At 36.7% G+C, this 26,892-nt stretch overlaps 1 non-coding gene and 3 pseudogenes across 1 annotated transcript; 2 read left to right on the top strand and 2 right to left on the bottom strand.

Moving 5' to 3' along the window:
* Positions 1-2,097: 2,097 nt before the first annotated feature.
* On the bottom strand, positions 2,098-3,348 carry LOC102286382 (olfactory receptor 10AG1-like; annotated as a pseudogene).
* A 1,319-nt stretch (positions 3,349-4,667) lies between these two features.
* TRNAR-UCU (transfer RNA arginine (anticodon UCU)) lies at positions 4,668-4,740 on the top strand. The gene has a single exon. It is a non-coding gene; the product is annotated as a tRNA-Arg (tRNA).
* An 8,446-nt stretch (positions 4,741-13,186) lies between these two features.
* LOC102286103 (olfactory receptor 10AG1-like) lies at positions 13,187-14,078 on the top strand (annotated as a pseudogene).
* A 7,381-nt stretch (positions 14,079-21,459) lies between these two features.
* On the bottom strand, positions 21,460-22,735 carry LOC102285819 (olfactory receptor 10AG1-like; annotated as a pseudogene).
* Positions 22,736-26,892: the final 4,157 nt, after the last annotated feature.

Raw genomic sequence — 26,892 nt, forward strand, 5'->3', positions numbered from 1 at the left:
TCTATCTTCATGTTATTAGCCAAAATTGAGTCATTGTTTCATACTCAGATGGAAAGGAGGCTGAGAAATTGAATATTTCAAATCCTCATAGAAAAGTGAAGTCGCTCAGTTGTGTCTGACTCTTTGCGACCCCATGGACTGTAGCCTACCAGGCTTCTCTGTCCATGGGATTTTCCAGGCAAGAATACTGGAGTGGGTTACCACTTCCTTCTCCAGGAGATCTTCCTGACCCTAGCATTGAACCCGGGTCTTCCTCATTGTAGGCAGACACTTTACCATCTGAGCCACCAGGGAAGTCTCTTCTTATAGTACAGTTAAATTGGTTATGAGATTGAAGTTTTGAATTTGTATATCCTGAGCAAGTCTACACCATCTCATATTATTTTCTTTGAAAGACATCATTATCTTCTGTGTATTAGCTGTCTCTTGCAGTTTTAGTTTATTATCTTGGAGGTCTGTAGATGATAGGTCAAAACTGTTGGGAGGGCCACATTTTTTTTTTTTTTTTTGCTCTAGTGAGTATTCCATCTTTCTTGTTCAATTAAATTATTGGCAGAATTTTCTTCCTTGAGGTTGTTGAACAGAGGACTGATTCCTTGCTGGCAACTGGTCAAATGCCATGTTCACTTTATAGAGATCAGGACAGTCCTTGCTCTTTGTCCCAACAGACTTTGGAGCCAGCACTGACAAAATGAGCCCTCCTTTTCTCTGTTCCATTTGTGATAACCCATTTTTTGAATATTGCTTTTCTTTCTCTTTTTTTTAAGGCTTATGTGATCAGATTGGTTCTACCTGAATAATCTCCCCATTTCAATGATTTATGGTATTAATCATATCTATAAAGTCCATTTTGTCAACTAATGTAGTGCACTTGTTTCCAGGGATTCTAGTTCATTTCACCTGGAGAGAATATCTATCACAATCTCCCAATGAAATAGCATGACTGGCTTATGTGGTCTTCATTTGATTGAACCATTAACTTCCATAAATTATTCTCTGATACACCATATGATAGTACATCCCAGGATAAAGACAGTTAGGTTATAATTGAAACTAAAACTAGAGAATGGAATAATTGTCAAAAGAACTATAGCAGAAGTTCTCAGGGACAGCTACAACAAATCATCTCTTAATGTTGCTGATTTGAGGATGGAATTGGGAAGATGGGCATTCATAATCCTAGTGAGATATGTTCACTTTCCTTGATTATATTAGTCAATGATTTAAAGTTTTCAACACTAAAGGAGGGGATAAAGACATGGGAGGTTAGTCCAGACACACTAATGTAATGCAATTGTATGGACTGTGGGTAATTCTGAAAATAACTTCTAAAACTTTTCTTCACTTTTATATCCATATATATTTTCTTTTAAAAATTCAAATTGACAGACTTAGCTGTTAGAATGCAGTTATGTAAAGGATGAAATAATGCAAAGCAAATTATTTTGGATCAAATTTGCTAAGTAGAACATGCAAATATGTGCAAAATAAACCAGTTAAGATGAGTAGGAAGGTACTGTTTTTATCATGCACTTAGGAAGAGAACAAAGTCTATGACTGCTATTCTTTTGATTTTATGATTGCAGTAATTTCATGTGAGTTTATAGTGGATAAGCAAATATGCTCCCAATATTATTGGTTCTCTGAAAAATCTAGATTTTTTTGCTAGCAGTCTGATGTTGGCACTAGCAATATTCATTTACCCATTCACTCATTCAATCCCTCCTTCAAACATTCAATTTTCAACTGCTTATAGTCATTTTCTGTGCTATAGAATCAAAGAATGCCAACAAATGCAAGTGCGGAGATAGAGATAATTATTTAGATAAATAAACATATTTTCTAGTATATTTAAGCCAAAAAACTTACTGGATTCAATTTTGTTTTTGCTTTTTTAATGTGTAAATTACTATGTAACTCATGAGGCAGGATTATTCCTTAGACATGGAGGATTGACGACTCACTTATCTGGTATTTATCCAAGCCAGTAAATTGTGGATTAGTTTTCTAAAGTATTCATAAGTGCATCTGAGAATAGAAGTGGCTAACTCCTTAAAGAGGGAAGACAGAAGCTGAAAATGTTTCTCTGTTACCTGTTTAGAAAACAACTAAAACATTTATAATTATAATTAAACTCATCAGTAATAATTTTCTCAGCGCTGTAATCACATCCTTGTTCCGAAGGCTGTATATCATGGGATTGAACATCGGAGTCACTATGGTGTAGAACAGAGAGAGGAGTCTGTCAGTTCCTGCAGAATGACTGGATTTTGGTCTTGAGTAGGTAATGGCAGCAGATCTGAAGAATAACACCACAACCAACAGACGAGAAGAACACGTGGAGAAGGCCTTAGCCTGTCCTCTGGCTGTTGGCAACCTCAGAATAGTGGAAATGATTTGGCTATAGGAGGCAAGGTTCAACAAAAAGGGATGGCAGCAAACAACAGAGCTACTGCATAGACCGACAGCTCATGTGCAAAAGTGTCTCCACAGGCCAGCTTCAGAATGGGGGGAATGTCACAGAAGAAGTGGTTAATCTCGTTCGAATGACAGAAATGCAGAGAGAAGACCTGGCACATTTGCCCTATCTGCACTGGGATTCCACTGACCCAGGAGCCCACAGCCAGCTGGAGGCACATCTTTGGGGTCATGACCAGGGGATAATGCAGAGGGTCACAGACAGCCACACAGCGGTCATAGGCCATTACTGCCAGGAGGAAGCACTCAGTGGCTCCAAGGATAAGGAAGAAGCACATTTGGGTGGCACAGTCCAGGACAAATATTCTTCTGTCCTGAGTCCAAAGGTTCACCAAAATCCTAGGGAGACACGTAACAGATTTCCAAGGAGGAAAAGTTTGCCAGGAAGAAATACATGGGTTTCTGCAGAGCTGGGTTAAGCATAGTTAGTATTATTATGGGAGAAGACAATGGCACCCCACTCCAGTACTGTTGCCCAGAAAATCCCATGGATGGAGGAGCCTGGTAGGCTGCAGTCAATGGGGTCGCTAATAGTCAGACACGACTGAGTGACTTCACTTTCACTTTCCACTTTCATGCATTGGAGAAGGAAATGGCAACCCACTCCAGTGTTCTTGCCTGGAGAATCCCATGGACGGAGAAGCCTGGTAGGCTGCAGTCCATGGGGTCGCAGAGTCGGACATGACTGAAGCGACTTGGCAGCAGCAGCAGTATTATTATGAGACTATATCCAGTTAAGATAATGATGTACATGATGGCGAACACCCCAAACAGTAACCCTTGGAGGTTTGGAAGGTCAGAAAACCCCAGGAGTACAAATTGTATAACTGTGGATATGTTGTCTTCTGCTTCCATCTCTTCATATTTCATCTGTGGGAATGATTCAATCAAAAGTACTGTTATTTCACTTTCTTTGGCTTTTGTTTCCTTATATATATAAAAGATGTTACACCATTCATTTTTTCCAATTCCATTAGAAAACAAACCTATAATTGCTAGGTGTCTAACAGGTTGTGAATTACATTTTTCATCATTATGAAATCAATTTGTAAGAAAAGTTATCCATTTAATCTTTATTTTCTGCCATGAATTATCACTTTTTCTGAAGATATGTGATTATAATTTGGGCTTCCCTGGTGGCTCAGATGGTAAAGTGTCTGACTGAAATGCGGGAGACCTGGGTTCAATCCCTGGGTCGGGAATATCCCCTGAAGGAAGAAATGGCAACCCACTCCAGTACTCTTGCCTGGAGAATTCTATGGACAGAGGAGCCTGGTGGGCTACAGTCCATGGGGTCGCAAAGAGTCGAACACGACTGAGCAACTTCACTTCACTTCTTCATCTGAATGCTCAAAAACGCAAAAATTTGAGTTAGATTCATTTACATTAGTGATTTTGCTCTTATAGCCTATGTTTTTCTCTTCACCTCTCAATTCTGTGTTTAATTATTGTCAATTGAAAGTTAATTCGATTGTATGGTGAAATATGTTGTAAGTGACCTAAGATAGTTTTAGGGATGAATATAGTTAATTTTCAAAGTGTTGGTTTTCCTGTGGTATTTCCAAAGTCTTGTTTGGCATTAACATTCTACATATTTCATTTTTTTCTTATAAATAAAATTGATGAGCTGACTATATAATATTATGGGATGTTACTAGTTTTCAAACATGTATATTTCCGTGTAAAGTCCATAAATCAGTAGTGATAAGTTCTATTCAGATTTCTCAGTTGAGAGAAAAGGAATTTTAAGCTGTTCTTTTGGTCCAGGAACACTCAAGATGAAAGAGGCAAGTACATCCAGGTTTATGTTCACAAAAGCAGTTCTGGCTAGAATGTTCACCTCTAACTCACTTACTGCATGAAAGAGACACCACCCACAACTCATCTGTGAGGTCTTCCTAAATTACCCACATCCTCAACAATTGTTGTTTTACTGATGATCCCATTCAACTTTTTCATTCTTCCTTTTTTGCATGTGTTTGTGTTAATCATGCATGTGAATGTGATAGGTTGAGATTTCCCACCTTTTTTGCATTAACTATATTACTAGCTTCTTTCATTTTTTCTGTAGATCTTTTTAGGCAACGCATAGTACATTTCTTCCACTAAATGTGATTCATTAACTTCTAGAATACATTAAAGATGAATCAATTTGATTGCTTCTTTGGAATTTCCCCCAAGGTATAAGAGCCCGGATAGCTCAGTCAGTAGAGCTTCAGACTTCTAGTCTGAGGGTCCAGGGTTCAAGTCCCTGTTTGGGCGGAGGTTATTTCAGGCTTCCCTGATAACTCAGCTGGTAAAAAATCTGCCTGCAATGCAGGAGACCCCTGTTTGATCCCTGGGTTGGAAAGATTCGCTGGAGAAGGTATAGGCTACCCACTCCAGTATTCTTGGGCTTCCCTTGTGGCTCAGCTGGTAAAAAATCCACCCACAATGTGGGGGACCTAGGTTTGATCCCTAGGTTGGGAAGATCCCCTGGAGAAGGGAAAGGCTACCCATTCCAGTATTATGACCTGGAGAATTCCATGGACTGTATAGTCCATGGGGTCACAAAGAGCCAGAAGCAACTGAGAGTTTCACTTCACTTCATTTCCAAAGTATAAACATGGATTCCCACTGAAAATGTAAATCTCTCCTTCCTCTCTTTCCTGTTAGAGATCAAGCATACTTTTTGTGGGGCATGCATGTGTGTATATTTGGAGAAGGAAATGGCAACCCACTCCAGTGTTCTTGCCTGGAGAATCCCAGGGCCTGGGGAGCCTGGTGGGCTGCCGTCTATGGGGTCGCTCAGAGTCAGACACGACTGAAGCAACTTAGCAGCCGCAGCAGCAGCATGTCTGTATATTTAGAAATTATACTCTTTTTACTCATTCTTGCAGAAGTAGTAAATTGCTTCATTTTTTTCAGCATGTTATACATGTATTTTCATATTATGTGTTAACTTATTTGAAAGTCAATAGAAAACAAGTCACTGAAAATAAGATACACAACTAATTACATATTCTAAGGATATTAAGTGAGGACAAAAGTCAAGATTTCTGCTGCAAAAATGTAGACAAACATGGGGTAGAACCAATAGTCCATACAAGAGCAAGAATACTGGGGTGTGCTGCCATTCCCTTCTCCAGAGGATTTTCCCTACCCAGGGGTCAAACCCAGGTCTTCTGCATGGCAGGCAGATTCTTAATCATCCGAGCCATCAGGGAAGCCATATAATATTTATATATGTACCATCTACAATATCTTAAACTACACATTACAGTACTAAAGGTATTCAAACTTTTCCATTATTATACAATTCTGTCAATAAAAATGTGATTGTTAGAAATGCAAAACTGCTATGAATGAGTCTTTTAAATGGTCAGAAGCTAGTGGCTGACAGATGCATTATGTATGAGTCTATGCAATCATGCCTCCTTTTTCAATACCCTGTCCCAACACCTTTACCAAATTTTATTCACATACTTAAATCAATGTAGAGTCTAGTACTTGGATACTGATTAAAACTGCTTGTTGAATGAATCATCAATCTTTTTAGCAAGCAGCATGCACCTACATTTGTTGAGCCACCCCATTTCCCACAGAAACTGCCTTCTGCTTTATTCTTATTATTGTATCTGCTGTTTATGTTTGTAAAGTTTTCTATCATTTTTTAATCCCCTTTATAAATTATTCCTTGCTGTTCGGGTAGGATAGTACATTTGAAAAGCATACTGAAACTAAGATGTCAAAGAAAAGCCAGAAAAAGTAAGAAAGCAAAACTTAATATCAAGAATGGAGCGCTCCACATTTATTAAAATATTTTTGTCTCAACTTTTTATTTGTGAAATGAAAATTTTTTATGAATAGTAAATAGAATTGTCTGTATAAAACCATTTCTAAAGTAAGAAATATTACAATTATTCAAATTCTGTACAAACTGTATTTATATTCTAAACTCAATCTCAGGTTCAAAGATTTCCTCAAATCTTGTGACATATTTGTTGGTTTCTCTGACTTCTGAAAACTGTCAATGCTTCTCTTTATACAACTCAAAGAGAAAATCACTATATAATTCATCTAAATAGAGCCACTTGTGTTTTTGCTCAAATAATCCATGTTTATTGTTCCAGTATTTCCACTGAAATGACAATTTTATTTGAGGTAGAGATTATGATATGTAAATCAGCTATATCATAATGCATTTAATACTGTTTAGAGAAAGTTTATGAAATCAATTTGAAATAGGAAATGAAAACCTAAAATTGGTGAATGCAGTTCAGAAGCCTGCTTCTTTTAGGATAAAAAGGAAAACATGCCAATATTACTTTAATATTTTCTCATTCATTTGACATAGAATTTAATTTTAACAAACAAATTATTCCCTTGGTATTGGATGAGAACACATTTTAATAATTCCTTTTACTATCGTACAACTTAGTTAAATAATTTTTAAAATGTTTTTGTGATATATCCTGATTTAATACTACATGCAAACTACTTAAATATATGCTTACTATGTAGTAATCACTTAATAAATCTTAATACTTAAGATGACTGATGATAATGATAATGAGGTTGTAATCTTTGATATATTGGCCAAATATATCACAAGACATTTCCTATGGCTCAGTGGTAAAGAATCTGCCTGGAATGTAAGAGATGAGAGACGTGGGTTCGATCTGGGGCAGAAAGATCTCCTGGAGGAGGGCATGGCAACCCACTCCAGTACTCTTGCCTGGAGAATGCCATGGACAGAGGAGCCTGGTGGGCTACAGTGCATAGGTTCCCAGAGAGTCAGAAGACTGAAGCGACTGAGCGCACACATGCGTATTACAAAGTACTCTGTAATTTCTCATTTGATAATATAATGATGAGAATCAGAAAATTAAAAAGATTATCTGAATCAGGGTTTTCTAAATTAATTAACAGTAAGAAGGCAATGGCACCCCACTCCAGTACTCTTGCCTAGAAAATCCCATGGATGGAGGAGCCTGGTAGACTGCAGTCCCTGGGGTCATGAAGAGTCGGACACAACTGAGCGACTTCACTTTCACTTTTCACTTGCATGCGTTGGAGAAGGAAATGGCAACCCACTCCAGTGTTCTTGCCTGGAGAATCCCAGGGACGGGGGAGCCTGGTGGGCTGCTTTCTCTAGGGTTGCACAGAGTCGGACACGACTGATGCGACTTAGCAGCAGCAGCAGCAAGAGGAAAGGATCTATTTTTAATTCTTCTGAAACGAATGCCTTTTTTGCTGATGCTAAATGTACATAGATATTTGTAAAGCTAAATTTGCTTTGGAAAAAATGATTCATGCTTATCTGTTTGAATTGAAGCTAAATGCATGCTTACCTTTATAGATAAAGTTAAAAGATAGAAAAAAAGTGAGACCTTTTTTGTTTTGGCAATTAGGCAATTTACATTTATTTGGAACAGATGCTAACCACAGTCTATAATCTATTCCTTGTCATAAAAAATAGTGCTCTTTAAATATAAAATATTCTTTACCCTTGGGATCAGCTTATTCCCCATGTCATTTCTTAATTAAACTAAACCTTTCTGTCTGCCACTGGAGGAGTTTCATACGACAACCAAAATCATATCTGTCCATAGTATTCCTTAAAATTTTCTACCTCTTTTCCTGTATTTTGTGATTATTAATAAATGGAAGTATTGTAAAATCAGAAACTTATGATTATATATTACTGATGCTATAAAATAAAAATAAAGATGTTCTAAAAAAGATTTAAATGAATAATGTCTTGAAGAGAATTGTCTTTGTCATTAAAAATTCAAAAGTAAGAAATCTAGAAGACTTGGGAGAATTAGGTCATGTTCAACATGAATTTTCCATCTCCACATTCACACTAACCAGGTAGACCTCACTGTCTCCTAGACTACAGAAAGGGGAGTGAGGGGAAGGGGAACATACACTTATTCCTTTTCAGGTGTACAAGCTGGAAGCAGGAGCCCGGTGGGCTACAGTCCAAAGTGTCGCAGAGATGACTAAGCATGCACACATGTAAGCAGGAATAAACAGACTTGTATAAAGAATAATAGAAAGAGAGTTAGCACAATACATTTTAGAAATATTTTGTCCATGGATTGAAAGCTATCACTATTGAAGAGCTATATGTTATGTAACTTTTCAAGTATCTGGAGGTCTTCCTCTTACTGATCTACATTTTTACTTAGTATAAATATCACATATCACAATCTCTGAGATGCAGCCAAAGCAGTACTTAACCAAAATGTTATAGTACTGAACATTTAGAACATTAAAATAACATATTAAGTCAATAAATTAAATTTTCACCACAATAAATTCTAAAAGCCATAATGAAATAAATCCAATCAAACAGAAGGAAGAAAAAACAAAAAGAGTAGAAATCACCAAAACTAAAAAAAAAAAAAAAATACAGAAAGGCAATCAAGTAAAAAGCAGATACTTCGTAAATTTTATAAAGTAGATATTACTTTTAAAAAATAGACAATGAAAAAAGACATATCACATGTATTAAACACAAAGAATGAGAGTTGGCACATTGAAATCTATAGATATTATTAAAGGATTAATAAAGATGCTTTTACTAACTCTGTATCTATAAAATTGCCAATAAGATGAAATGGACTGATTCCTCAAAACTCACAAACTATCAGGGGATCTTTCCAACCCAGGGATTGAACCTGCATCTTTTAGGTCTTCCATATTGGCAGACGGATTCTTTACCACTAGCGCCACCTGGGAAGCCACAGGATATTTATACCTGTATCTGTATCTGTATCTGTATCTGTATCTAGATATCTAGTCTATGTCTGTACCCACTCCAGTGTTCTTGCCTGGAGAATCCCAGGGGTGTGGGAGCCTGGTGGGCTGCCATCTATGGGGTCGCACAGAGTCGGACACAACTGAAGTGACTTAGCAGCAGCAGAAGCAATCTATGTCTGTGTCTGTTAATATATATTAATTTTAAAATATCCAATTGTTAAATTTAATGAGAAACTGCTGCTAACTGGGATTCTCCAGGCAAGAGCACATTGATACGGGAGAGAACTAATTCCCAAGGCTGAAAGAAATCTATTTCTACTTAAAGAGCACTATTTGCTTTGGAGGGAAAAAATGATTTAGAAAGACATTTGCAACACCTAACATTCAAATTATTTAAAGTTGAATGTCAATAAAACAACATTTAAAATACTCCATGTCAAAGAAGGAAATAACTTCATTCCAATCCAGGAAGGTAAGCGTGAACTCTTACATCAAAAGTGTTCTTTACATTTTAGATTGATTCTCTTTGTTAATCACATCTTAAATATCAAAGTTTATAAACCTGAATATTTACAGGCTATTAAGATAATATATTAAATTTGACAAGTTAGACTATATTTCAGGCAACATCTTCATTATTCTTTCTGTTAGAAAATTAGTGAGATAAATGACTAAAAGAATTTTGAAATGTATTGTTAGTTTTGATGTAACAAGTTATTAAAATACTTGAGGCAGTTTTGAAGAAAATTCTAAATGTAGGAAAACTTACTGAAGAAGGCAGTAATTGGCTTATTTTTAAATGTTTTAAAAGTGCTTGCATACTACAATCAATGAAATACAGTATTATTTCTGAAGAAACACTACTTTAAAAAGTATTAGTTGCTCAGTTGTGTCCAACTCTTTGTTCTCATGGACTGTAGCCCGCCAGGCTCCTCTGTCCATGGAATTTTCTGACAAGAATATTGGAGTAGTCGGTAGCCATTCCCTTCTCAAGGGCATCTACCTGACCCAGGGATCAAACCCAGGTCTCCTGCACTGCAGGCAGGCAGACTCTTTACCATCTGAGCCAAAAGTAAAGTCCTCTTGAAAAGGAATCTAACATTTTAGGGCATTAAAAGAAAAATCATTGATGTTATACTTTTCTGATTAAACAAATACTACAAAATCAGACTACAAATATAACTGTCTTTGTCCTCATCCAGAGGGAGTTAGAGCCCTGAGGTCATTAGCTAAGTAAAAGAGAAATTGGCCTGTGTCCCTAAGAAAAGAAGCCAACCTAAAGGAAAAACAAACAAACAAAAAGCCTCAATTAAAAGAATCAAGCTTGTTTACTGTTCACTTGGAAGGACTTCTGCAAAAGAAAAGTTTGAGTAGAATTAATTTTAGAGTAGTGACGTGACACTGCCTTTCTCTATCTACAGTGAAGGGATATAAGTATACAATCAAACCACAATACTAATCTCATCTCCAGTATTAGGCGGAGATTGAAAACACTGGTGGTGGTTTAGTCACTGCCCTGTCTGACTCTTGCGATCCCCATGGACTGCAGCCCACCAGGCTCCTCCATCCAAGAGAATTCGCAGGCAAGAATATTGGAGCAGGTTGCCATTTCTTTCTCCAGGGGATCTTCCTGACCCAGAGATTGGACCCATGTCTCCTGCATTACAGGTGGATTCTTTATCTCTGAGCCACCAGGGATTCACTAAGGTGAATATTTTGTTATGAAAATACTGAGAATAATTCATAGGTTGAATTTCCATATCTCTCTCTCTCCCTTCTTTCCTTCCCTCCCTCTCTCCTTCCCTCCCTTCTTCCCTCTTTTTTTCCTCTTTCCTCCTCTCTTCCCCTCTCTTTCTCTTGTCCTCTTCTTTATTTTCTTTGTTTATGTTGCTTGAATTTAATCCAGCTCATAATCGTTTTATTGCTTAAGTATCATTTGAGAAAATAAAATGTGGAGAGCCTTATAGTAGATGTGGTGGATAATACCACCATCTCTGTATTGCATGTGTGAATGCGTGCTCAATTGTGTCTGAATCTTTGCAGTCTCCTAGACTGTAGCCCATCAGGCTCCTTTGTCCATGGAATTTTCCAGGCAAAATGCTGGAGAAGGTTGCTATCTCCTCCTGCAGGCAATCTTCCAGACCCAGGGATCGAACCTGCAACTCTTGCATCTCCTGCACTGGCAGGTGGATTGTTTACCACTAGTGCCATGTGGGAAACCCTCTGTGTTGCAGAACACTGTAATTTCAATTAAATTGTTTTGGAAAGTAAACATAAAATCATTTAACACAAATAGAAACTGTTAAAGTCTGAAATAAATAGTGGACTTAGAATGGAATTTGTAGTCACCAACTGTTTGGTTTGTACACTTTTTCTTTGTAACTCCATTTTCAGTGTTTTAGATTATTAAAACAGAAATAATATGAGTCCAACACAACGTGCGATCAGTATATACATCTTTCACTGTCATAGATGAATACATAATATTTTTCAGTATTATAATAAAGCCATGCATGAATGGTATCCCTGACACCACCTGGAAAACATTTCAAATTCATGGAGAAAATCCTCAGTATTTTTATATGAAGGAAAGATTTTATGCTACTATAATATTTAAGGAGGGAATTAGAAATTGGATAGAAATTGCTTAATAACTTCTCTACATTTGAAAAGGTTTTATCATGCAATTTCTATTTAATATTCACAATACGTGTGGAAGTTTCAAAAATTACTTATCATTGCATCTTATTAAGAACTTGTCTCAAATCTTAGTCAAGCAAATTAGTACTCAGTTATAGACTGCTAATTTCCAATTTGTTTTTCAATTGTTATTTTTACTTTTCTCTGATTTGTTTTCCCCAAATTAATTAATAAAAATATGGAAGAAGGATATTATTACAATATTGGAGAAGAATTAAGACAAGACTTCAATGTGCAGAGAGAGAGAGGTGAACACAAAACACAATAATGAGAATAGTGCATCCCATACCAATCCTTAGTGGAGGATATAGTAATCTAATTTCTATTGGCTATTGTTATCCATTCGTAAATCAAATACTCATTGGGTTATTTATATATGTTAGTTCCCAGGAAGGAGAAGTATATATAAATGATACATTCTATGTTCCCCTGAAATTATCGGTTGCCGTAAAAGTAACTTGGATTTTTGAGTTGTACATGCTTAAAATTCAGTCTTAAAAATGCCTTTTATTTACTTTGATCTTAGTCAATTTATATAACATTTTTATGTTGAAATTTATTGAAAGCATGGCTGCCGATTGCAGGAATTATCACTCAAATGCAAAATCAGTGTTTGAGATTTGATAAAAACCTTTTTTGGCTGAGTTCTTTTTGACTCTTTCAATTGAAATAAACTGACTATACCAAATATTATAACAAAAAAATCACAAAGATCATCCCCCAAATCACTTTTTCTGGCTTATTTTTTAATTATAGTTGCATGATGACTCAAAAATATTTGGATAGCTTAAATCAAAATATAAATAAATGCAATTAATTTAAAAGAAATAACATGAGAAAGAATTGATGGAAAGGTCATTCTAAATAAAATTGTCAGATTTCTTGCTATATATTCGCCTCACACAGCTGAATAACAAAATGCAGCATCAATTATTTCACTATCAGTAAAGGGAAAATACAGCCATGTATCAGCAGACCTAATTCCTGATATTACTCTTTTCTGATGGATTATTTTTCGTGAAAGAATGAACTTCTTTAAACTATGGCTTAATATCAAATTTAGATGCTTTTCTAGGACTCAAATTAGTGAGTTTTGAAAGTGCAGTGCACATATTTTATCACTTGGCAAACTGCAACTCAGAGAGATAGAGGATTTTACATTGATTTTATATGTGTGTGTGTGTGTGTGTGTGTGTGTGTGTGTGTATTGCAGATGCTTCCAGGAGATCAAACAGCATAAAGCAATTTCTCTTCAGTCATGGCATTTGTTCTCCTGGGATTTTCGGATCTTCCAAACGTCCAAGGACTTCTATTTGGAACTTTCTTTCTCATCTACATATTCATCTTAACAGGAAATAGTCTTATCATAATAATCACGAGGGTAGACCCTGTGCTCCAGACGCCCCTGTATTTTTTCCTTGCAAATTTCTCGTCACTGGAAATCTGTTACGTATCTGTCACTCTCCCTAGGATTCTAGTGACCCTTTGGACTCAGGACAGAAGCGTTTCTTCGCTGAGCTGCACCATCAGACGCGCTTCTTCCTTGCTCCGGGGGCGCTCCTCCTGGGGGCGAGGCCCGTGTCCTGTGCGTCCACGTGCAGCCTCTGCGCCGCCCTCTGTTCACGACCCACAGGACGGGCCTGCAGTCGGCTGCTGGCGCCTGGGTGCGGGAATTCCAGTTCCCACAGCACAGACATGCCGGGTGTCCTCATTGCCCTTCTGTGTTTCACAGCAGATCGACGGCTTCTTCTGTGATATTCCCGTTGATCACCCTGGCCTGTGGGGACACTGCGCTTAATAAATTTGTGTCTATGCGGTTGCTGCGCTGTTTGCCATGATTCCTTTCCTCCTGATACTGGGCTCTAATGTCAAAATCATTTCTGCCGTCTGAAAGCTGCACTCAGCCACAGGCCGGTCCAAAGCCTTCTCCACCTGCTCTTCCCATCTCACCCTTGTGCTTTTATTCTTTGGCTCCGTGACTATTGCCGATTTACGCCCCAAATCAAATCATTCCGCAGGAACCGACAAAATGCTGTGTTTCCTACACTGCTGTGACACCAGTGTTTAACCCCTTGATATACAGTCTTAGGACTAAGGATGTGATTGCAGCTTTGAAAAAATTATTACTTAAGAAAACACTGAAGATGTGAAAGGTCACTTTTTAATGTTTGTCTCAGAGGGCTCACAGAAATATGATTTAATTTCATTCTTCCCATGTTTACTGATAGTGTAATTATTCCCAATTATTATACTGTCATTTACAATTATTACGTATTTTGAGGTTTTCTGCCTGAAGTCAGTTTGACTACATTTTAAATAAGAAAATTAATTAATTGTGTTTTATTCTTTAAAACAAATCCAATTTTTCATAGCCATTTAAATTTTACCCAACTCTAACACTTTCAGATAAGCAAATCGCTAGAATTTTGCTTAAAATGTGTAGAAAAAAAAAATACTTTGCCTTGATAACTGGTAAATTATTTACAAATATGCTGGTACCACCATTTGTATTTGTGACTCATTTCTCATGGGAGAATTTTTATTAGATATGTGATGAGGAATGAATCCAAGCCTAAATTATAAGTCATATGTTTGTGAATAATAATTTTAAAATAGAATAAAAACCTTTCATTACATCCACTTTCTCAGTGTAAATTAAGAAAATTATTCCATGTGTAACCAGAGGGAGCTGAATACCTGGATCTTTTCTTCCCGCTTCTTCCAAGAGTTATAAAAACTGAATATCAAACATCTGACACAGCAATGTCATACTGCTCTCATTACTGTGCTTCATACCGATTTCCAAAATGCATTTCCTACTTAGAATCTTTGCTAGAGCTTACTTGAATTAACAAAGTTGCAATGAAAAAAAAAAATCTATGTATGGATTCTTTTTTTACACTTAATATCAAGGAATAGATTAGTAATTTAGATGAAAATTAAGAGCTTCCCCGATAGCTCAGTCATTAAAGAATCCACCTGCAATGCAGGAGACCCCAATTCGATTCCAGGATCAGGAAGATCCTAGAGAAGGGATAGGCTACCCACTCCAGTATTCTTGGGCTTCCGTTATGGCTCAACTGATAAAGAATCTGCCGGCAATGCAGGAGACTTGGGTTCAATTCCTGCGTTGGGAATATCCCCTGATGAAGGGAAAGGCAACCCATTCCAGTATTCTGGCCTGGAGAATTCCATGGACCCTATAGTCTATGGGGTTGCAAAGAATCCAACATGACTGAGTGACTTTCACTTTAAAAGCAAAGATTCACACACAATTACTTAATATCACAAATAGTAATATATCCTTTAAAAATGCCTAACACTGCCTGCCTATAAGCTGTATTTAAATTAGTATGAATATAACTAATCCTTACCAGTTGATCTTTCAGTAATGTATATGAAATTAACCAGAGGGTACAGATAAAATCTGCTTTTGGACTGTGGTGTTGAAGCAGACTCTTGAGAGTCCCTTTGACTGCAAGGAGATCTAATCAGTCTATCCTAAAGGAGATCAGTCCTGGGTATTCATTGAAAGGACTGATGTTGAAGCTGGAACTCCAATACTTTGGCCACCTGATGTGAAGAAGTGACTCACTGGAAAAGACCCTGATGCTGGGAAATATTGAGGGCAGGAGGAGAAAGGGACGAAAGAGGATGAGATGGTTGGATGGCATCACCGACTCGATGGACATGGGTTTGTGTAGGCTCCAGGAGTTGGTGATGGACAGGGAGGCCTGATGTGCTGCTATTCATGGGGTTGCAAAGAGTCGGACACGACTGAGCGACTTAACTGAACTGACAGATAAAATCAATAATTAATCCATCATAAATATCCTAACAGGAAAGAAAAAAGAATCAACACTTCACTATATACCTGCTTCTCTCTTTCAAATGCGTAACTCAAGGGATACTCAGTCTCTATAACTAAAAATTATTACTAATACTTGTAGACAACATCATTTATTTATCTAATGATAATGTCACTTTATAGGTTTAATTTCTTTTGTAGATTTTGTTCCTTCAGGTTAATTTCTCTTTAAAAGAGTTAACAGTTTAATTAAAACATTTGATTTATAAATTTGGATTTTTATTTTTCTAGGGCTTGTGGGGATTCCTAGGAGGTGCATTGGTATAGAATTTGCCTGCCAATGAAGGAGATGCAGGTTCAATTCCTGGGTTGGGAAGATCCCCTGGAGAAGTAAATGGCAACTCCCTGCAATATTCTTGCATGAAAAATTCCATGGACAGAGGAGCCTGGTGGGCTATATAGTCCATGGGTTAGCAGGAGTCAGACATGACTGAGTGACTGAGTACACACACATGGCACACGTGAGTGTAAATATCTTAACCTACTTCATCTATTTTTTTATGTCAAAAATTAAATACATTACTGATGGTGATAGAGAAAGTGAAGATATAATGGTTATGGGAGTGCTATTCTTTCCCTTTCAAACTGTGATGCTAAAGAAGTCTCTTGGATGCAAGGAGGTCAAACCAGTCAGTCCTAAAGGAAATCAACCGTGAATATTCATTGGAAGGACTGATGCTAAATTTGAAGCTCCAATACTGGCCACCTGATGCAAAGAATCAACTCATTGGAAAAGACCCTGATGCTGAGAAAGATTGAAGGCAAAAAGGAAAAGGAAGTGGCAGAGGATGAGATAATTAGATAGCATCATGGATTCAATGGGCATGAACTTGAGCAAACTCTGGGAGACAGTGGAGGACAGAGGAGCCTGGCATACTACAGTCCATGGGGTCGCAAACAGTTGGACATGACTTTGAGACTGAACAACAATAGTAATTCTTTCCCTTAACTCTTAGCTAAGCAAATTGAAATGAAACAGTATCAGTCCTATAATCAAGATAACTGACTTTTGTTTTGAATTTATTATAATCTGTGCATTCTCAAGTATCTCAACTGTTCTTTTGTGTCAATTTCTCTGTCTATAAAACAGCAATAATGCCTACTATGATTAAGTATGTCAAAGCAATGAACACAATATCTTGGATTCAAGGAGTCTTTTTGGAAATTTTAAAAATCTTGGAGAAGGAAGCATTTGCCAACATCTAGTTTTCCATAGAATGAAGGCTACTCATTTAAATATTGAAATTATTTTAACAATATTATTAATATAAATTCTCTTAAAACAACGTTCATACTTCCCTGCCTTCTTAAACCTTCAGACAGAGTTCATTCTGTCTTGATGTCTCATGATACGCATGCATGAATAAATGCTTGCTCTTATCCTTGGCTTACAGCACCTGCCACTATTTGCTGACATGGAACATTTAATTTTGCACTGAATTTCCATAGAACACATATTCTTCTATCTCTTTTCCTTTCTTGATTCTCATCACTTGATTTTCAAGATTCTAGAAACATTCTTTAATTCAATTAACTATTTTTCCTAATATGTTTTTCATTGTCATCTATCATTCTTTATCTCAGTGAAAAATAGTAGTTTTTTGTTAGTCATTTGATTTTACTTACAATTCTAAATGAGACCTCACTTGAAAGAAAGGGACAGAGATTATCTCAAGGCTCTTTCCCTTTTTATTTAAGATATTCAGTGGTTTGTTAATGTTTACACATACTTTCAGTATGGAAATCCAATATATGAAGCAGTTACTAATTGATTCTCTGTTTTGTCAAGTATGTTGGCTGTCACAGAATGCTGCTGCTACTGCTAAGTCGCTTCAGTTGTGTCTGACTCTGTGCAACCCCATAGACGGCAGCCCAACAGGCTCCCCCGTCCCTGGGACTCTCCAGGCAAGAATACTGGAGTGGCTTGCCATTTCCTTCTCCAATGCATGAAAGTGAAAAGTGAAAGTAAAGTTGCTTAGAGACCCCATGGACTGCAGCCTACCAGGCTCCTCCATCCATGGGATTTTCCAGGCAAGAGTAACTAGAGTGGGGTGCCATTGCCTTCTCCGGCTGTCACAGAATAATGACCCTAAAAGATACACTTTATAAGGAAGGCTGAGAGCCGAAGAATTGATGCTTTTAAACTGTGGTGTTGGAGAAGACTCTTGAGAGTAGCTTGGACTGCAAGAATATCAAGCCAGTCCATCCGACAGAAAATCAGTCCTGAATATTCATTGGAGGGACTGATGCTGAAGCTAAAGCTCCAATACTTTGGCCACCTGATGCAAAGAGCCGACTCATTAGAAAAGACCCTGATGCTGGGAAAGATTGAAGATGGGAGGAGAAGGGGACGACAGAGGACAGGATGGTTGGATGGCATCACCAGTTCTATGGACATGAGTTTGAACAACCTCCGGGAGATGATGAAGGACAGGGAAGTCCATGCTGCAGTCCATAGGGTCACAAAAAGTCGAACACAACTGAACAACTGCATAGCAACAAAAATATAAATATGTGACAACCTTGTGTGTGCATGCTAAGTCACTTCAGTTGTGTCTGATTATGCCACGCTATGGACTGTAGCCAGCCAGGCTCCTCTATCCATGGGATTCTCCTGGCAAGAATACTGGAATGTGTTGCCATGCCCTTCTCCAAGGTATCTTCCCAATCAAGGGATCAAACCCACGTCTCCTGCAGCTCCTGCACTTCAGGCAGATTCTTTACTGCTGAGCCACTGGGGAAGGCCATATATGATAACCTTAATCATTCTAAATATAATTACTTCAATGAATCCACCTAGAAAAGTTCGCATCTGTGTTACTGCATGCACAAACACAAACTCTATGTATCTATCATCTATCTAAATGCTTTAAACACAAAATATAAATGTACATATATAAATATGTATATCTTTTGTGTGTAAAGCTTATTATGGCAAAGCTCAATCATCTTCCTTTTTGAAACTTCAACATTATCTCTCTAAAAGTTTGCTTCATAATTTATTTTTTTCCAATTCTTCCCTTAGACCATATGTTCACCTTCTCTTTATCTTCCAATTCTACTAGTCTATTTCTATATATGTTCTCTATACTAATTATATGATAGTGAAATAAACTTATATGCTTTCATGTCACAGCTAAAGAAATAGTTTATCCATATAAAGCAAAACACTTTTGCTATCGACACATAGCAAAACACTATTCCAAGAAACAATTTTACGTATGATACCTATATAAATATAAATACGCAGATATCTTTAAAAGAAGGAAAGAAAGAGAAGATGTCTACCATTATTCCCTGAAATTCTTTTCCACCAAAGAATCCATAGCTATTAATACAATCCAGGTGCACAATGAAGACATATTCACTTTTCACTTTCTCCAAATCAGGCTATTAATCTTGGAAAGATTTTGCACGTATTATTGACCTTCCCATCCTTTGTTTTCAGTTGACTTCAGTCCACAAGAGCAATATTCTCCTAAAGTACACACACAGACAAGCATGTATACCTATGTAAATGAATATCTGTTTCCATGTTTCTAAATAATAAAATTGTGTGTGCTTAGTTTCTCAGAATTAAAAGTGACTTGCTCTGGAAATAGTACAATGCAAAGTAGTAACAAAAGACTATCTTGCTAATAAAGATATTTATAATAAAGATAATTTATAATTGGAGAAGGAAATGGCAACCCACTCCAGTGTTCTTGCCTGGAGAATCCCAGGTACGGGGAGCTTGGTGGGCTGCCATCTATGAGGTCCCACAGAGTCGGACACCACTGAAGCGACTTAGCAGCAGCAGCATAATTTACAAAGCAGTGGTAGTATTTGCACACATTCATTGTGTTTTAAAAACAAGTGATACAGATACAGATTTTTGGCAAGCTATTACCACTGAATGTGGTAACTAGTTTAGATATGGTTTGTTAGTTGCCAAGCCAAAGAGAAAATACTTTCTGAAGCTGTCCACTGACATTTTTAGCTTGTGGAACTTTAGTATCTACCCAAAAAAGTCATAATGCTCCAAGACATCACTCTTATTTGCTCTTCTCTATAAAAGGAGAGAGATCAAGTCACATCTGTTTGATCTATCAATATTTTTAAATGTTGCCCACCGCCCACTAGTTATTTCTTCTCTAAAAAAGTTTTTTTTTTTTTTTAATCGGGCAGGAGGGAGAGCAAAAAGAGAGGATTTCTTAATTTCTGTCTCAATCTTTTCAACATATGATAGTTTCAGGATTTATCCAACTTCTGCCTAGAAATTTTCTTGGAATTTTGTTGTTGCTGTTAGTATAGTTCTCTTTCTCTTAATCTCCCCTGTATTCAATCATTCCCATTAGATTTTAGTAGATTGTGATGGCTATATTATCTGAGAATCTTGGTGACTTATTGTTTACTTGGTTCTAAGAGTTGGTTTTTCCTTCTTCACTTTATTATCAGAATTGGTCACATGTCATCTGGTTGCTTTCTCCCAAGGGGAAAGTGGTATTGCACCTCCCTATCCATCTGGAAATAGCCAGCTCCATAGAAATGTGACAAAACTGACATATATTTTTATGGGAATAAACTTTAAAAGCAACAGTTCAAGCTTCATCATATTTTTTAACTTTGAGTACTGGTTACAGGTCATATTTCTGCAATGATCTGTTGCCTGTCTATAGGAAGGATTATTATACATATATATGGAATTTTGAAAATTATAAAACTACAGAAATAGCACACACAAGTAATAATTGTGATTTTCCTTGTCCAGAATGAATACAAATTGTTATTTTGATTACCTGAATAGCACAAGCTTATTGTAATAAACTGCACAATTTTAATAAAACAAAGGGGAAAATAGAATGATTTACCCTGTGACTTCCGTAATTAATGATAATTATTTTTGTATTGACTGTTTCTAATATGTGTATGTATGTAAGGTTTAAGGTGTACAATATTTGTGCTTTTATAGCAGATACTTACTTTTACAAAAATTTAAATCCTTTCCCTTTTCCCCTAACTTTCCTATCCTCACTATCATCTCTAGGAAAATATATTAAAAAAAACCATGACTTGTGAATATTCCCATCACTTTTTCCAAGCTCATCTTATTATATGTAAAGATTTCAATAATATCTTTTATCAAATCAACAAATCATATTATTATTTAATCTTATATACACATAAATAATGCCTAATAATTACTAATATCATTGTACAACATCATCTATTAAACTACATTCCCAATGAGAGGCACTTTTCACTCTAAGAAATTATTTCTCTGTAGAATAATTGCTGGCCAAACTATACATAACATTTTAATTAATGCCCATTATTAACTTAGTTTTAAAAATTTCTGTGACAACTCTATGGAACTGAATAATATGCTTTCAAATAAGTGATATAACAGTCTGTATTACAACTAGGCCTATTATAGCAATTCTTGTCTAAAGTTCTTACTACAAGAGAACATTTCACACTAAGATTATAGAATTCCCAAGTGAATGATTTGCTATTTGTTGACCCATACACAACTGTATAACTGGAGACAGAAAGGTTTCTCAGTGTTACAAGTAATTTTTATTTTGGTAATAATTACCACTTTATAGACAGATAAATTGAGTTTAAGATAAATATTGAAAATTTATAACAAATATATAAGAAATCAACTTCTGAAATACAAGTCAGTTTTTCAATGAATTAAGGTATTTGCATGGCCATTGTCTCAGTGCCATCATGACATCCTTGTTCCTTAGACTGTATATCATGGGGTTAAACACAGGCGTCACAATCAGGTAGAAGAGAGAAAGCACTTTGTCAGTTCCTGCTGAGCCTTGGGTCCTGGGTCTTAAATATGTGACAAGGCCTGATCCGAAGAACAACGCCACAACTGTAAGATGAGAGGAGCAGGTGGAAAAGGCTTTGCCGCGACTTGTAGCTGATGGCAATTTAAGGACTGTGGAGATGATTTTGCCATAAGAGACAAGTATCAACAGAAATGGAACCAAAACAAACAGTGCAGAAACCGTGAAGACCAACATTTCATTCAGAAAAGTGTCCCCACAGGCCAGCTTGAGTATGGGAGGGATGTCACAGAAGAAGTGGTTGATGAGGTTAGAATCACAAAAGGGCAGAGAGAAAATCTGGCCTGTCTGGCCTATTTGGATTGGGATTCCACCGATTCAGGAGCCAGCCACTAGCTGGATACACACCCTGTAGTTCATGACTCTGAGAAGGCAATGGCATCCCACTCCAGCACTCTTGCCTGGAAAACCCCATGGACGGAGAAGCCTGGTGGGCTGCAGTCCATGGGGTAGCGAAGAGTCGGACACGACTGAGCGACTTCCCTTTCACTTTTCACTTTCCTGCATTGGAGAAGGAAATGGCAATCCACTCCAGTGTTCTTGCCTGGAGAATCCCAGGGTCGGGGGAGCCTGGTGGGCTGCCATCTATGGGGTCGCACAGAGTCAGACACGACTGAAGCGACTTAGCAGCAGTAGCAGCAGTTCATGACTAGAGGATAATGCAAAGGGCTACAAATGGCCGCATAGCGATCATAGGCCATCACGGCCAGAAGGACGCACTCGGTGGCCCCAAGTATAAGAATGAAGCACATGTGTGTGGCACAAGCAACTAAAGAAATTGTTCTTCTTTGTAAGAAATTGTTCTTCTTTGTGTCCAAAGACTCGTGAGCATTCTGGGGAGCGTAACAGGCACATAGCAGATTTCCAAAAGGGAAAAATTGCCAAGGAAAAAATTCGCGGAGGTCTGGAGACCAGGGTCTAGTTTTGTTATCAGAAATATGATGCCATTGCCCATCAAGATAATTATATAGATGAGTAAGAACAGTTCAAATAAAAACCCCTGAAGATGAGGAACATCAGCAAAGATCAGGAGAACAAATTCCATCTATTTAGTGAGGTTACCTTCTGGTGCTTTTTCATGGTGTTGCATCTGTGAAAAGGCAGAAATGTATTATCTGCTTTTTATTTTTAAAATAAAAAAATAAAAAACAGGGGTCAGTGCCTGTTTTATAAATTGTATCAGGATATCCAGATTGATTTCCATGATCAATGCAATTATTTCTAATTTAAGAATGTATTATTTATGCATTTCTCCTTTCTCAGTTTATAATCCATGTGTTATCACCATACACTCTCCCTTGAAATATCTTTTAGGGCATTCTTTCCGAATACAGTCCGAAGTCAAAAAAGTTAAAGTGTTAGTCGTTCAGTCTTGTCTGACTCTGTGATCCCATGGACTGTAGCCCACCAGGCTTCACTGTCCATAGGATTTCCTAGGCAAGAATACTGGAGTGGGCTGTCATTCTCCTCTCCAGGGGATCTTCCCCACCCAGGGATCAAACCCAGGTCTCCTGCATTGCAGGTGGATTATTTATCAGCTGAGCCACCAGGGAAGCACCAAATGCCCTGATCAGCACAGACATTGGACAAATTGATAATCATTGAAGATACACCCACAGTCTTGCTATGTTATCTCAGTTTTAAATACTTACAGTGTTTTGTGGCCGTGTCTCATGACTTATGGGATCTTAGTACCTCAACCAGACTGAAGTGAAAGTACAGAGTCCTAATCATTGGACTTCTAGGGAATTCCCTTAAACATTTACATTTTTGGCAATTTTATTGTATTTCTCTATAATTTTTCTTTACATACTTCAGTAGAACTATTAATATAACAGAAATTATCTTCCTTATATATTTTCAGCTACATATTTCAACTCTTCATTTCCCTCCCATCACTTGATGATCTTGATCATACATGTTCTTATATACAAAAACGAGAGAATATTTTACTTAATTGTACATAGGGGAATAAAATACATATATTTCAGTAAGATACTACGTGGGGGCTATCAGAGGGTTTTACTCTGGAAAAGTTGTGTGGGAATAGATACAGATAGAAGCAATTAAGAGGGTCACTCTGGGAAAACAGGGGTCACCTGGACTGTGTTCACCAGCTGTGTGAGATACTTCCTGTCATGCTCTACCCCGTGTTCTGTGTGCCTCTCTGATGTCTTTGTTGTTCCTCAGAAAATAATAATAATAATTCAGATAGCAGTTTCTAAATTCACTTTTCTTGAGCTAGGATATTGAGATTTAGCAATGAAGGATACATTGATCATTTGCACATTGGTTTTGTGATTGCAAATCAGTGCCTATTTTTTAAATCATACTTAAGTTTGAATCCTAACTCCGTTATTTATCATCTGTTATATTAAGTGTTTAAATTTCTTTGCTTTCTTATTTTAATTAAATATGATATTATTGATAAAATTACCTATCACTTTTAATATGTTTATGTATAAGTTATGGTCCTATAATTATAATTATTAATATGGTATAATGTTCTTAAGTCTTTAGTTGCCAGGGTTGTAACAACTGCCTAGAAAAATTGTTTTTGGTAGAGTTACTGAGTTACTTGTTGATGATTACATTTTTGCATTTTTTTCCTTTCATCAGAGCCAGGAGTAGAATACGGTCTTAGCTAAATAAGGAATGAGACTCCTCTAGTACAGAATCTCAGAGTTTCAGGGCTGACTCTGCATTGTACACTGTTAAAGTGACCGCCTCCTTAAATATTACACTCCAGGCATCACTTGACTCAACATGACTCCCAGCCTTGCTTCTCATTTCCCCATCTTTTATGTTTTGAGTTTTTCCATGCAAGCATAGTCTAAATATACTGTCATGGACAAAAAATACAATCCTGACAAGATGGCCTGCAATCGAATCGGCTTCACTTGCCTGCTTTGTGACAATGTGAATTGCTTAATCTCCCTGTGCCATAGATCACTTGGCTGCAAAACTGACTAACAGTGGTACCAACAGTTAAGATTCCTATATGAATCAATTCATTTGATATATGTAAAGCGAATTAAAGATGTTTTGGCATTCATAGGAAGTCTATTCAAAAGCTAGCTATTATTTTTGTCATTAAAAACTAAATTTTATTCTTCTAAATTTCACTCTCTGTCTTACCACTATGAAAAACTGCTCTCTAATTTACCTTGACTTTGTATCACATGGTTAATGAAGGAATGAAATAAGATATTAAAACAATCATCACAGTGATATAAAAATCCCAGACTCTTAGATGTGAGCTCTCCAAGAATTTTCTGCCAATAATTTCAATAATATTATCACCTCCACTCTGTAGAACTAATAAGGAGAACACACACAACTTTGTAGCACATAGTGCTCCAATTTGGCTCATTTCTTTGATTTACCTTTTATTTTCCCACTGATATTACATGATCTGGGATTGAAGTACTGAGACTATTTTCCTACTTGGGAACAATATAGAACTTAGGAAATGCTTGTTTACTTAATATGGTGTTCATTATTTGATTCTGAAATTGAGAAAAGAAACAGACACTTTTAAAATTGTCAATCTGAAAAAGAGAAAAGATTAATATACAAAATAATAGAATTTTAATCTTTTATCATTTTATGAATAAAAACATTTAGTATGAGCAATTTCACCCATTACTTGAACAAAATTATTTCCAGTGTTATATAAAATACAATTTCTAATTGTACAGATATGACTTTTTGGCGATCAAATCTTGTATGACATGAAATAGGTAAGATTTGAGTTTGAATTTTTCAAGAGTAGAACAAGGTATATTTCAAGTATATTTGTATATCTGATAAAAATTAGCAACATAATCCTTGCAAATAATTTAAAAACTATGTTGGACTTAAAGCTATCTTTATTATTTTATAAATCCTGAATTCTAAAAGTTTCTTTCTTCAAAATAGTTGTTCTTTGAATTCCCCAATGGTTGTAACTTTATGTGTGATGTCATTTTAAATCTCTTATTATAATATCAAACTGAATAAATATATATAACTTTTTTGATACAATGTGTTGACTCAAATGAAGTTTTCTTTAATATCATCTATACCTAGACTTTAATTATTACATTTTTTGACATTTCAAAGGCACTCAGTACCATTATTTATTATTATTATTTAATTGCAAATTTTAATAGAATAAGAAATATATAGAAGTTGCTTTAATGAACCAAAACATTTGCTACCATATTAAAATTTATAATTTACACATTTTCTGACTTGCATTTTTTAAAAATTTTCCCAGATAGCTCTCACTGTACTCAGAATATTTTTTTCTTCAGCCTCTCCAGGGAATAGAGGACACAGAGCATTTTATTTCTTAGATGTGAACAGGGTGCTAAGTAATATTATTTGTGGGCTCCCCAGGTGGTATAGTTGGTAAAGAATTGGCCTGCCAATGCAGGAGATACAAGAGGCCAATGCAGCAGATGCAAGAGACACAGGTTTGATCCCTGGGTCAGGAAATTCACCTGGAGTAGGAAATGGCAACCCACTCCAGAATCCTTGCCGGGAGAATTCCATGGGCAGAGGAGCCTGGTGGGCTACAGAGGCATACATAACAGGGCATGCACACTCACACAGCATTATTTGGGTTGATCCAAAACACACATGCATCCAATTCTTAACTATTATGAATGCATTATGCAGAGTCTCTGTATGATATGTTTCTTGACTCCTAGTTAGAGGACAGATCTGTGTAATAGTTATAATACATATTCTGATGGTAAACATTTTTATGTGCAAAATTAGTGTGTTATTGATCTCTTCAGCAGCCTGAGATTTAGCTGATGAATGTATTAAACATATATCAAAATTTTAAAATTTAACCCAAGATTAATCATAGTAGGAGAAAATTTTTCCTCTCTTTTGCAGCCTACCACCAATTTTCCCCAAATTTATTTTACATGTTCAAGGTGTGAATACTTTCAGATTCTAGTTACAATAAAATGAGAATCTGGAATAAGTCCATCTGAGATCATAGGAAAGATGCTAAGCAAAAAGTTTGTGAGTTATATGTTTCAACTGTGGAGAAATTTCTCCAACAGAAAGATTGTTTAAAAATCTTAGCTTAGAGCCAGTTTCTCATGACCCCCAAAATTGGATATTTGTTCCTGCCTCTGCTGCTGCTAAGTCACTTCAGTCTGTCCCACTCTGTGTGACCCCTTAGATGGCAGCCCACCAGGTTCCTCTGTCAACAGGACTCTCCAGGCAAGAACACTGGAGTGGGGTGCCATT

This window comes from Bos mutus, chromosome 16, assembly GCF_027580195.1.
Source record: "Bos mutus isolate GX-2022 chromosome 16, NWIPB_WYAK_1.1, whole genome shotgun sequence".
Lineage (NCBI taxonomy): Eukaryota > Metazoa > Chordata > Mammalia > Artiodactyla > Bovidae > Bos > Bos mutus.